This window comes from Oryctolagus cuniculus, chromosome 12 (genome assembly GCF_051225735.1).
Source record: "Oryctolagus cuniculus isolate XC-2025 breed Fujian yellow rabbit chromosome 12, ASM5122573v1, whole genome shotgun sequence".
NCBI classification, from domain to species: Eukaryota; Metazoa; Chordata; class Mammalia; order Lagomorpha; family Leporidae; genus Oryctolagus; species Oryctolagus cuniculus.
The window spans coordinates 58,304,326-58,317,207 of record NC_142878.1 but is presented as its reverse complement, the minus strand read 5'-3'; the positions used below and the strand labels follow the sequence as shown (position 1 = coordinate 58,317,207).

Here is a 12,882-nt window from a genome sequence, read left to right as displayed (position 1 = left end):
ACTAGTATTCTTAGAGCTCAATTTTGAAGATATTCCTGAAAAGCACAAAAATTGTTTATGTGAGGAAGAAAGCTGATAATGAATTAGGTATTCAGGGAAAGGAGGGGCAGTAACCAGAGAAAAAGGAATGAACAAAGGAAATTGGAGGATGATGTGTGAAATAGGGAGTAAAGAAGGGAACAGTATTACATGAGATAGGAAGTAAAGAAGTGAAGATATTCTCAGAAGAGAAGGAAAATAAGACCTGGGAAAAAATGTATGTTTCCACATTTCTGTTTATCTCCACCAAAATACCATTATTCATGTCTATTTGGTCATTCATAAGTAGACGAGGCTGGTATCTTTCAGTGCTAAGATATCACAACATCATCTTTTGTAGCTGAGATGCTGGAAGTAAATCCTGGAAGAGGAGGGGAGGATGAGGATATTAGGAGATTATAAGAAAATTCAAGGCATTTTTCCTGAGAATTTTTCTCTTCAGAAGAATATCTCTTCTAAGTAAGCAGAAAGTAAAATATGAAAGAATCAGAAATTAACAAACAGAAGACTTCTATCCCAAAAATAAGAGTGTGACGCTGTAGAGTTTTATCATAACATAAAATGTGTATGGAATAAGCTGTGTTATAATCATGCTTCCTGAATTACTAGCCAGCACTTAACACATTTTTCCTATTTGTTATTGATTGTCAGAAAATAGGCATGAAACATTTTATTTTAAATTATTACCAAATTATAAAGATTTTCTTTAAAATGAAGCAGTGGAGTGATTTTCTGCAATGCTTCTGCTTTCACTTCTTTTAGGATTAGGCTAATTTTCTGCTAACGGTTTTAGAGCCTAGGTAAGTAACTTGTTTTTATTGCTTATGAGTAATGTGTGTAGTGGACATTGTTTCTTTTAAACAAATTTGTCTTGTATTGGGAACTGTTAATATTTACAACAAGAGAATGGGATGCTACCTTCTAAAGTCCATTATAATTAATTAGTGAGGATTACATGTGCTGACCTATATATATATATGTGTGTGTATATATATCACCTAAAGCAACAATGATAAACACCCCACCCTTCTAGTAACAAATAACTATGACATGCACAAAGAGCTGGGTTTTAAGTGGCAGAGGGAGGGACGGAAGTGGGTAATTATTTGTAGCAATGCTTTTACTGTTGTTTGAAATGAGACAGACTAACAGTGGCAGCAGTCATTTTGCTGAATCAAAGTCCATGTTAGTCGCATTATACACTGCCACAAAAGGTTGTTAAGGCTGGTATTAGCATGTACCACTGAGGACATTGGAAGGACTCGATCTGTCACACTAAATCGCCTTCTTGCCCTCAACCATTGAAGTCTCCAGCTCCTCTGACATGTTCTTTCATTAATGGCCTGGCCTTGACAACTGATCCTAATTGCCTCTGAACCGCACTTCATGTATTATTGGTGTCTGCCTGCCCTGGTTCATGTCAACAAGCCACAGCATGCGCAGGGTGTGCCCAATGCCTCTGCTGAAACGATGTTCACATCGTCATATTCCTCTGAGGGGCTTGGGTCTCACTGGGAGTAAAGTAGAAAGCTAAAGATCTTCCTGTCTCTTCTTAGTAATACCTTAATGTTGATTTGTGCTGTGTACGTGTGAAGCTTATCTAAGAACTCACTAAAACATTGAAGCAATTATACAACATTCCATTAAGGCACAGATGCAAATGCTGACTTAAATTTGCTTGTATTTTAGTAAGTGGTAAAATCTATGCTTGTTTTAAAATCCTTTTCACCTTTAGTTAGTACAGCTTACATTCCTTTTCAACTTTACTTAGTATGGTTTACATTCCTTCTCCCTTGATTGTGCATAACAATTTCAATTTGACATATGATCATGGCCAAAAAGGTCTATAATGTTATGTAGTTTCCAGGTACAAGAACACATTAGACTAGAATGCCCCAAAAGTAAATTATTGAAGGTCTGCAAAGCATGTGCTAGCCTCAGATTTATATTTAATGCATTTTCTAAAATAATCAATTTTAGTGCATCCCATGCATTTTAAAAACTTCTATTTTTGCTCTGATATGCCAGATAATATTCAAAAAGGACAAATGAATTTAGGTACACTTTAATTTTTAAAGTAAACGATTTGCTTACAGCACACTACTTTAAAATCTAAAAAAAAAAAACATTCAATGCTTGAGATATTTGCCTCTTTTGTTGGAAGTGCCTCTGAGATTTAAAATTTACCTCATTCCTTTGGCAATTTTTTACAATCATAGCTCTGAACAATAATATGAAATTTTTTCAATCTTCTCATCCTTTTTTATTTATCAAAGACAGTTTTCTGGTGAGCCTTTTAAGCACGCAAGTTCTACCCATGATCATAAAAAATAAATCACAGAAGCTCTTCGGTGCTAGGTATCATTTAGCCTAATCTAGACAGTGACATTTGGGCCACTAACAGCATAATCATGGTTATTGCTACAAATTGCTCCATGTTTGAGTTTTAATGTTATAAGTAAATTATGCCACCAGATAAAATATATGTTTCTTTGGGAGTTAAACATGTTTATTTCAGCAATGTGGCCATGGAATATCGCGTAGGCCTAAGATGTCTTTCATGTAGTAATACTGCCACCTTCTGAAGCACAGAAGAATTGTCTTCAAGTTAGCTGCCTTACTCTTAAAAGACCTCAGGTGGCCATTTTCAGTGAACTAGCAGCATGAAACTTCCAACAGAAAGCATCTAGGTCTAGAAATTTTGGGGTTTTTATGCTATATATAATGTTTTAACTGTTCACTTAAAGTAGGTGGAAATGAATTCAAGTATACCACAGTCAGCAGAAATACTATTTCCTCTCTTATTTTGCCACCAAATGCCTTTTATTTTCTGGACTTTAGAACAGTGTATGTTGGTGAGAAGGAGTTTCTTGTCAAAAAAGCACAGTTGACACATATTTAATTCTGATACAGAAGTTACACAGCAAGAGCAGTTGCCTGGCAGAAGTGGGGCAGTAGTGGCCACAGCTGGGATCGTGAGAAAAGGATGGCAAATGTTTTCCTATCATTCAATCAGACAGTATGCCCTTCAGCAGAACAGCAAGCCCTCCCGATTCCTTAGAATTAGTGAGATTAGCATGAAGCACATAATGCAGGATGATGGAATTTGTCATAATTTGCATTGTCCTGGAAAAATGCGGGTTGATAGAGCGATGCATCTTGGAGCATGTCATGTCCCACGGGCAGGTCACAGAGGAAGCTTGGCAGAAATAATTTTGTGATATGTGCATCAGTTGCAAATGCTTCATAAGTGATTTGTCAAAATAAAACAAAATAAATTGGAATAGGTTAGAAAGGTGGGGGAGAGTAGGTTCCTTGTGAAAACACCTCAAAGGAGTAGGTATGCCATCCTCTAATATCACATTTTAGTAATTACATGAAAATACGTACAATGAATGATTTCATCCTCATTTTGGTTTTAAATTCACAAAGCTTTGTTGCTAAATCTTTCCTTTTTTTCCATGATCGAAAGTAAATTCTTGGAAAACAGTATATACAGTTGTGTAAAGCTTATTTATAAAAACCCATTATAGAAACTATAAAATACAACTGCATTAGGAAAGGCTTCATGAAGATTATCTCCTGACCTTGATAATGTTCCCAAACTGCAGATAGGAAAGGATAATCAATGTGTAGTTGACAAAATGAACATGACAGTGTTACTTATCTGCAGCAGCATTTCTGGAAATGGGCATGTAGAATTCAGACAGGCAATGGGAGCATGCTTATTTAGCATAGCATGCCAAGAAAGAAAGGTCCAATGTCAGGTATTGTCCATGGTTTATTTATGGAGCACCTGACAGTGATGCCACTGTCTTGATATTTAGAAATTTCTTTTACCATTGAACATTATAATTAGTGTTTGTAGGCTATTTTATTTATCATTTCAATATCTGCTTCTACTGCACAAAACATTTTGCAATGTCTTCTTTATTTGTCTTTATACATTTCAAAGAAAAGATTAATGCTGGCAGTTCAGTAACACTGATTTTTTATGACAGTTGAACATTTGTGGATTGAGGGTCTAATAAAAAAATTAAAGTTAAGAGTTTAAGGAAAATGAAAAAATAATCAACTGTGAGAATCAGGTTTATAATAAAAATGTTTCTCCTTACTATAGTGTTATGTAGAAAGAATACTCATTTTCTCAGATGGTTATAATTGTAAAATTAGGTTTTATGAAAACTAAAATTACCCTCGGGCACAGCTAAACATGAATAAATCTTTCAACACCCAGTATCTGGAAACATGATACACATGAAACTAATAATGCCCTACAATTACAAGTAAATCAAGAAGAACTGTGTGAAGTTTTTAAAAAGCCTTATTTATTGAGTTCTATAACATGAAAGTGACTCTGAATAATGTTAGTTCAGACCATTTTAAATCATTTGTTGTATTTAAAATAATAGCCTTCCATCTATACCTCATGTTTTTAAACTTGCACCCCAGCCCCGTATTCTTCCAAACTGAGGACTTTCAAACAAACTGTTTTACTAACCAGAGATAATTACTTCTTTATGGTGCCAATTATCAAAAACTAGGTTTTTTATGAACATTATTTCTCTAATATATCATTTCTTGACTCATGAAAAAAATATTTTAATGAATCCTGTTTGCTGGATTGTACCTTTGCAGCCCAGTTTCAGCATTGTGGCTCTAAATAAATATCCAGTACAATATTTGTTCCATTGACAGCTGGCATTGTAGATTCCATTTTTATTGTCTTATGTTGTCTATTGTTTTTTGCTTAGTACTACTATGCAAAAAGATTTTTTAAAGGGCACCTGTTGCTTTTCCTCATAGGAAAATTTATTTCCTCATAGGAAATACGTTTGCAGTACCAGATAATTTGCCTGGGTTAGAATTTTTCTAGCATTTTCCCCTTAGCAGCAAAACCATAGTAGTCTTAGATAAGCTTTCGAGAAGGTGGAAAAAAAAAAAAAAACACTGTCTTAGCGTTCTTGGAGGAAAATTATGATAGGTGATTTTAAAAACTTTAAGTATACATCTCATTAGCCCCTCCCAGAAATTTTAATAAAGGTTTAAATTCTATTTTCATGTGAAGCATTCTAAATCGAATAAACAGTATAAGGGTCAACTTTTGCAGGCTCTTTAGGCTTTACAGTTCCATTACTGTAGCCAGTGACCAGTAACCTGTGAGTGCTAGGGTAATTCTCTGTGTCTTTGGACTGTTTCCACAGTCATTGTCCCCTCAGTCAGTATTTTCTCCCATTGGTTACAGCACCTCTTCTGCCTCCATTGAAGGATGCTGCGCCAGAATTTATCTCCTGCAGGAATAAAAAGGGGGTGAGCAGAGAAGGCACAATTAACAAATTTAATCAATTGATAATTATTGGTCAAAACACCTCATCCAGAGTTAATGGCATTGGCACTCTGAATGAGTCTCAGAAAATGAAGAGGAGGCTAAATGTTCTGGCTTCTTAACATGCTATCTTCACATATGGACTAGATCCAGTTCTTGGTGCTTTCCTGAAAAATTAATTGCTGCTGCATTATCCAAGAACTTGATAAAGATTATTGACAGCATCAGGATGCTTTCTTTCCAATTTGCCCCTGCTTCAGTAGCTTCCTCTGTGAACTCTTACTTTCATTTCAGAGTTGGATACACATGCACACATGCATGTTGGAAACATATGCACATTACACACACCCATAAATCCTCAAACACAGTCTTAGATAATGTCTAGAGGCACTTGAAATATATATATTATATATATAGGCTATATCCCATAAGAATATGAATCGATAGTGGGCAGAAATCATTCTCCTAGCCTTAGCTACAATAGTTATTCTTTTGGTTCTCTCTGTCTTTGCTATGGCAATTTCAGATGTTCATTAAGCTTAAATTTTAGAATACCTGATTTTTTAGTCCAATTATGGCAAGCCAACAAGACATAGAATCATTATTTCAGCCGGCGCCACGGCTCAATAGGCTAATCCTCCGCCTGCGGCACCAGCACTCTGGGTTCTAGTCCCAGTCAGGGCGCCGGATTCTGTCCCGGTTGCCCCTCTTCCAGTCCAGCCCTCTGCTGTGGCCCGGGAGTGCAGTGGAGGATGTCCCAAGTGCTTGGGCCCTGCACCCCATGGGAGACCAGGAGAAGCACCTGGCTCCTGCCATCGGATCAGCGCGGTGCGCCGGCCGTAGCAGCCATTTGGAGGGTGAACCAACGGCAAAGGAAGACCTTTCTCTCTGTCTCTCTCTCTCACTGTCTAACTCTGCCTGTCAAAAAAAAAATCAATGATTTTGGTTTTATTAAAATGTCTAGATAATTCAACTTTGAAATTTGCACCTTTAGTATGTTTAAGGTAAATTGGTAAATAGTTCTCTATAGCTATGAAAACACAGTATGAAATCATTCAAATTTCACATTTGTATTAACATCATTAAAGCTAATGTGTATTGCTGAGACATGCACAACTCTGTATCATGGTGTCAGTTATCAATGTACGTTCATGTTTTAGAAATCTAACCATTTTTAAAATTACAGCTTAAATCACAAATATTCCATGATACTTTCATCTGAGCTATGAGCTACAAGTGACTTTTGTCTACCCATATCTCTAATATCATTTATTGGTTAATAGACTTTATCTATCAGTAGCTGAAACCTACTAAAGCTGTTTAAGCAAACAGTAGGAAATCTGTTGTTATGCTGCCATACAATTTCCTAGAACCTCAATGTACAAACTGGCTAACTTTCATAAAGTGACTAGGAATTAGAACTAGAACTAGGAACTAAAATAAGAATAATAATGGTAGCAAAGACTTAGTTCATGTGTTTTAGTCTACTCAGGCTGCCATAATAGAATATCATATACTGGGTGGCTTAAGCAACAGATATTTCTTTCTCATAGTTCTGGAGGTTGAGAAGTTCAGGATCCAGGTGACAGCCAATTCAGTTGTTGTTGATGGTTCTTTTCCTGGCTTGCAGGCAGCTGCATCCTCACTGTGTCCTCTCATGGCCTTTTTTTGTGTGTGTTGGTTTAGAGAGAAAAAGATTGCTCTTTCTTCACGTTTAAAAACTGAAATATACTTTTAAAAAATATTTACTTATGTACTTGAAAGGAAGAGGGACAGAGATAGAGATTTCCTATTTGGTGGCTCACTCTTCAAAATCCTGTAATGGGCAGAGCTCAAGCCAAGAGCCAGAAACTCAACCTGGGTCTTCCACAAGGGCTGCAGGGACTCAGATACTTGATTTCATCACCTGTTTCCTGGCTTTCACATGAGCAAGAACATTAGAATCAAAAGCAAAGCCAGGACTCAAAACCTGGCACTAGATATGAGATATGAGTGAGTATCCCAAGCAATGTCTTTTTTTTTTTTTTTTTACAGGCAGAGTGGACAGGGAGAGAGAGAGAGACAGAGAGAAAGGTCTTCCTTTGCTGTTGGTTCACCCTCCAATGGCCGCTTTGGCCGGCGCACTGTGGCCAGTGCACCACAGGTGCTTCTCCTGGTCTCCCATGGGGTGCAGGGCCTAAGGACCTGGGCCATCCTCCACTGCACTCCCGGGCCACAGCAGAGAGCTGGCCTGGAAGAGGGGCAACCGGGACAGAATCTGGTGCCCCGACTGGGACTAGAACCTGGAGTGCTGGCGCCGCAAGGCGGAGGATTAGCCTATTGAGCCACGGCACCGGCCCCAAGCAATGTCTTCACCACTATGCCAAACACTCACCCATCCTCTTCTTTTAAGCTCACAAATACTATTGGATTTAATATCCACTCTTACAGCCTCATTTAACCTTATCACCTCCTAAAAAGTGTACCTTCAAATCTAGTCACACTGGGATTAGGGCTTCAACATACGAATTCTGGGAGAGGAAAACAATTTAGTCCATAGCATCATGCTTCCTAGAAACCAGGCTTTATTATAGGAACTTTATATATACATTAGGTGTTTATTGCTCATGAAAACTCACATAAAATAAATACTCTTTTACTGCCATTTCATAAATGAGGGAAAGAAAACAGAAAACACAAAGAAGAAACTTTTCCAATACTATATAGCTTTTAAGTGAGGAAGCCAGGTTTAAACACAGCCATCTGGCTATAGAGATTATGCTGTGGAATACTACCCCCTGAAGCCAACAGGACTCTTTGGTCATCTCTGCTTCCATCTGGGTGTTTTTCTATATTGCATCATAGCTTCGTCTGCTTCTTTAGTCCATGACAGGCCCTCAGCCCGGAGAATCCATTTTACAGTTCTCTCAACCACCATCCCAAATATCTGAGAAAGAGAATTCTCTCACCAATGTGAGTCTGCTTTGACCTGCAGAATGCTTGACAATATTGATTGAAAAAGTAAAAACATAAATGGCCACTATGTATAACTCTAATTGCTTTATACTCTAAATATATGACTTTCACTGATTGTGTTCTGCCTGTAGGACTCAACAGTTAATACCCTGTATGTTGGACTCCAACTGCTTATGCTCTACATGCATGAGTCCACGTGCTTCTGCCCTGTATGTATTCCTCTGACAAAATGGGTGGATGCTGTTCTCCTTGTGATGACCATAACTCATTTTGTTTTACTGTTGTTCTCTCCTGGAGTGGCATCTCTTAATTCAGATGCTTTCCTTTGAAGAAGTTGAATTGTGTTTTTTGTCATATTGGTTTTGTCTTATTGACCTGAGGAAATGTTTATAGAGGACATATATATATATTTTTCCTTCTTCACTTCAAACTATGAAAAGAAAGATATGCAGTTTGCTGGGAGGGAGTGGGGAGAGGCAGAAAAGGTGACTAATGTTTACTTGTTTCACTCAATGGACCATTATTTGAATCCCCCTGTTCTGAAGGGAACGGTCTGTGGATTTGGCAGCATGACAACTTTGTGGGAATACAGGTGAGTTTTATAACGTGAAACAAGTTTGGCTGAACTAACCCTTAGTATGAAAGGCTTGTTTGGCTGCCAGTGGTTTCCTTGGCATGTTCATATCCTATCTCAAATGAACTTTCCCTCTCCCTCTCCCTCTCCCTCTCCCTCTGCTCCTCCCCCTCCCCCTCCCCCTCCCCCTCCCTCTCCCTCTCCCTCTCTCTCATTAGATCAAGAACTAAAGAACGTGTGATTTGTAGGTAGATGGTCTTGGCTCCATCTCTCCCTTCTGCTGATTTATAAGTTATGTGACCTTTGGCAAGAACTGAACTTCTCGGAGTCTGTGTACTGAGCTACAAAATGAAAATGATCTTTATATGGTAAAAACCACTATGAGAATTAAATGAAAATGTATCTAATTATCTGTCTTAGAAGCTCAACAATATTGACTTTCTTTTCAAGTTTTTTTATTTTTAAAAATCACCATAATAAAAATATGTAATGAACTGGATCCCTCTAGGAAGTTGTCATTCTCTACATATATGAGAGCATGTTGAAGGAACATTCAGTACTTAAGGAAACTAGGACATATACTAGTTCTTAAAGAACTGGAATAGACAAAACCAGACCAATTGCAGTAACTAAATCTAAAAACTGTATGGAAATAACTATTAAAATAGCTATAATTGTATTATCAGCATGTACTATTTGAGGTACTATTTGTGGAGACTAGAAAAAAATTTGTAACATTAAACATTGCTTACTTCTGTCCAAGGTTTATGAGCCAATGCCCATATGTTTCTGTTTACCACAGAAACTATCTTACCTTTAATCTACAATACAAATAACAAAATAATTGATAAGTTTACCAGGACTGGAGGCACTCTGTTCACAGTAACATTTCTCTGAAAATGGTCTTCTATTTCAACACAACATAAAATGAAGATTATAGCAAGTTGTCTTTCATTTCTATTGTCTCTTTTGCTTCCATTTTTCTTATTTTCCTAGTTGGTGCCAATAGATACCATTCTTTTGGTTTCAAACAGAAATTTCAATTCTGTGGATTGCATCTTGCGTTCAAATTAAGATTTTTAAGAATTTAGAAACAGACTCTTACCATTGTGGAAATATATAAAGAATACAAAAAAAATGAGGTCCTAAAATTCACTGAATTAGCTTTATTGGTATTGACTAAAGCTCTAAATAAGTCTAAACATCTCATTAGTTTCAAGGGTTTCTGGGTTGCATAAGTTCTACTTGCTTTTAGAGATTTAGTAAAACCATATAAGCATACTTTTTATCCTAATAACAAGCAATAATTAATAAATATGGAAAAGTTTATAGGATAATGATGAAGAAAAAGAGAGTACACATGATACGGAATTGGAATTATTTAGCTAGGAAAGGAATGAATTTGGGAAGAATTAATCATCCAACATATGAAAGGATTTGATTTAGATGGTCCTTATAATAAGCTTTCACCAAAGGATGAATCTGAATAGCAGCAAAAGACTTGGAGATTGATATTGAAGAGTTATTTTAAATTATTTTGCAATATTATTGTGTACTCAGAGATTTATATATCAAAAAGGTGATTTTCATATTGAAAACATTCATGTTGCCATTATTTTACATGCAACCTTTTTTGTATTCCTTACTTTAATTCTACTAGATCTCCTTGGCCTAATGGTCTTTCTTGGCCCTCCTCCAACATTGACAGCCTTTCTTTTTCTATCCTGTTTTCCTCCTCAGTGCCCTAATAGCGGTAAGCCTTACGAAGACCAAACCCTAAATCTTTATTCATTTTATGCCTTTGGATTTTCTTATTTATATTTTATTTTTTAGTCCATCTGTCTCTACAGTTATTTTACATGACTTCATATATGACTTCTGTCTTCTAATCTTATGTTTCCAAAATATATGATACTGTTTTAGCAGATATCTTGTAGTTATTTCCATTAAGCTTTTTTGACATTGCCCCTTTTAGAAAAAAACAGACTCCTTCCTCAGTGTTCTTTCTAGTGCTGATAAATCAAGAATCTCCCTGGCTCCCAAAATAGGACCCCACATGGCAGAATTGTGACAAATGGAAGCAAAACTGGAGTTTCTCCTACTCTGCCATTTACTCTTTGTCCTCATGAGATTTCCAAGAGAGACAAATATACAAAATGGAAGCAAAAGATACAATGGAAATGAAAGATAACTTGCTGTGATCTTCAGTTTATGTTGTGATGAAATAATTTTGTTTATTTCAGTTTATGTTGTGTTCAATTAATTTTGTATGACTTCCATTAGTTTATGTAGGTAGCATTAGAACATTGAACTAAGAAACCCAGGAGTTCCTTTCTCCTACTCTGCCATTCACTCCTTGTCATCATGATATTTTTAAGGGAAACAAATATACAAGGCCTGATGGCAAATGTATGGGTTATAGATAATATTAACAGGGTGCTTGAAACTTTTAGATTGTTATAGAAAACTGAGCAACAGGAGATTTAAGCCTAAATCTGGCTTCTCCACTCTGCAAAGGCCAGATATTGCCACAAACAAATCGCCAAGACAAAGATAATTGGAACTCATGGGAAGCTATATGCTGGCAGGATTAGGAAGACAGAGAGAAGGACTGAAAAACAGTAAAAAGGCAAGAGTGAATTCCTGCCTGGGTAAGGGTTTATCCTTCTGTTTGATGTTAGGTAAGGAAACAGCAGTAGCAACAGCATCCCACACTAGGTGGCCCAAGAAGAAGGTATTAATTCTCTTGCAGATCTAGATTTCAGGGGGAGAAGAAAAGCAGGAAAGAGCATCTACCATTATATGTGACCTTTTGGCAAATGTAAATGAAAGTGGTCAAGTCCGGGTTAAGGTGTCTTACCCAATTTGATTAGTTGCTTGTCCCTGCTGACTAATCACAGTTTACAAGGCTTTTTGGAAGCAAGCCCCTGGCAGCCTCATTTTACTGTTCTCAGATTTATTTGTTTTCTCTGCATTTATACTGTCCATGCACATTTCTACTTTGAGGATTGTAATTTTTCCTTCATCTTACCCTTCATGCATTCAAATCCTTGAATTCTTTTAAGGTCAGTTTATGACTTACATCTTCATTAAAATCTTCTTTTGTTGTGCACAGTGATTATAAATTCCTCAGAATTACTATGACTTTATTATTGCATCTACCCAGTTTTGCACTTCACTGTTCTGTCATCAGTTCATGTATGTATGAATATATGTGTGTATGTCAACCCCTTGAAGGCATGAGCCATGTCTTTCTTTTCTTTCAAATGAAGATCCAAGTGTAGTATCTAATACATTGTAGAAACATGGAGCTACAAAGAAAAATAGAAGAAAAATTACAAATGATTTTTGGTTGATTGATTTTTAATTCTTGTGTCTATGTGGAACAGTTTAATAAAAATCACAGTGAAAGTATGTGGCATGGTCTACCTCCTTTAGACATTCGATAACAACTGGGAGTAGTATTCAAAATATTAATAACTATTACTGACCAGTCTATTGACAGTGCAAACTCCTATTAGTTCACAACTAAAAAAAAAAAAAAACATTTGAACCCAGATTTGCCAGAGATTAACAGTTGATCTTTAGTCATATCATATATTATGTATCTTAACCTTACTGTTGTTGTCGTTGTTAAATTTACCTACAAAAAAATAAAAGTCAACCTGATGAATTCTTAAACTGACTATGTTTTTCTTCTTCCCCTCCTGCTACCTGTCCTGTTTACATCCAAGTGTACTACATATAATTGCCTCTTCCATTGACTGCCTATTTAAAACTTTAACAGACCCACGAGCATCACGTTTGGAATGTGATGGTCCACAGTACACGAGAAGCATCTCCACTGGCTAATCACATAACTATGCAGTTGTTGCAACAGCGAGTGCTATTGAATAGCAGTCCATGCTCTGGGAATGATATAATGAAATCCTTTCTGATTACTTCTTATGTAGAAGCTATTTTAGAGTATATGATTTCATATTACATA

The 12,882-nt window shown here is 36.6% G+C and overlaps 1 long non-coding RNA gene across 1 annotated transcript; it reads left to right on the top strand.

Annotated features, from left to right (window-relative positions):
- The first annotated feature begins 210 nt into the window (after nucleotides 1-210).
- LOC149123070 (uncharacterized) lies at nucleotides 211-12,553 on the top strand. Its single transcript, XR_016217536.1, has 3 exons — nucleotides 211-839; nucleotides 8,866-8,912; nucleotides 9,113-12,553. It is a non-coding gene; the product is annotated as an uncharacterized LOC149123070 (long non-coding RNA).
- Nucleotides 12,554-12,882: the final 329 nt, after the last annotated feature.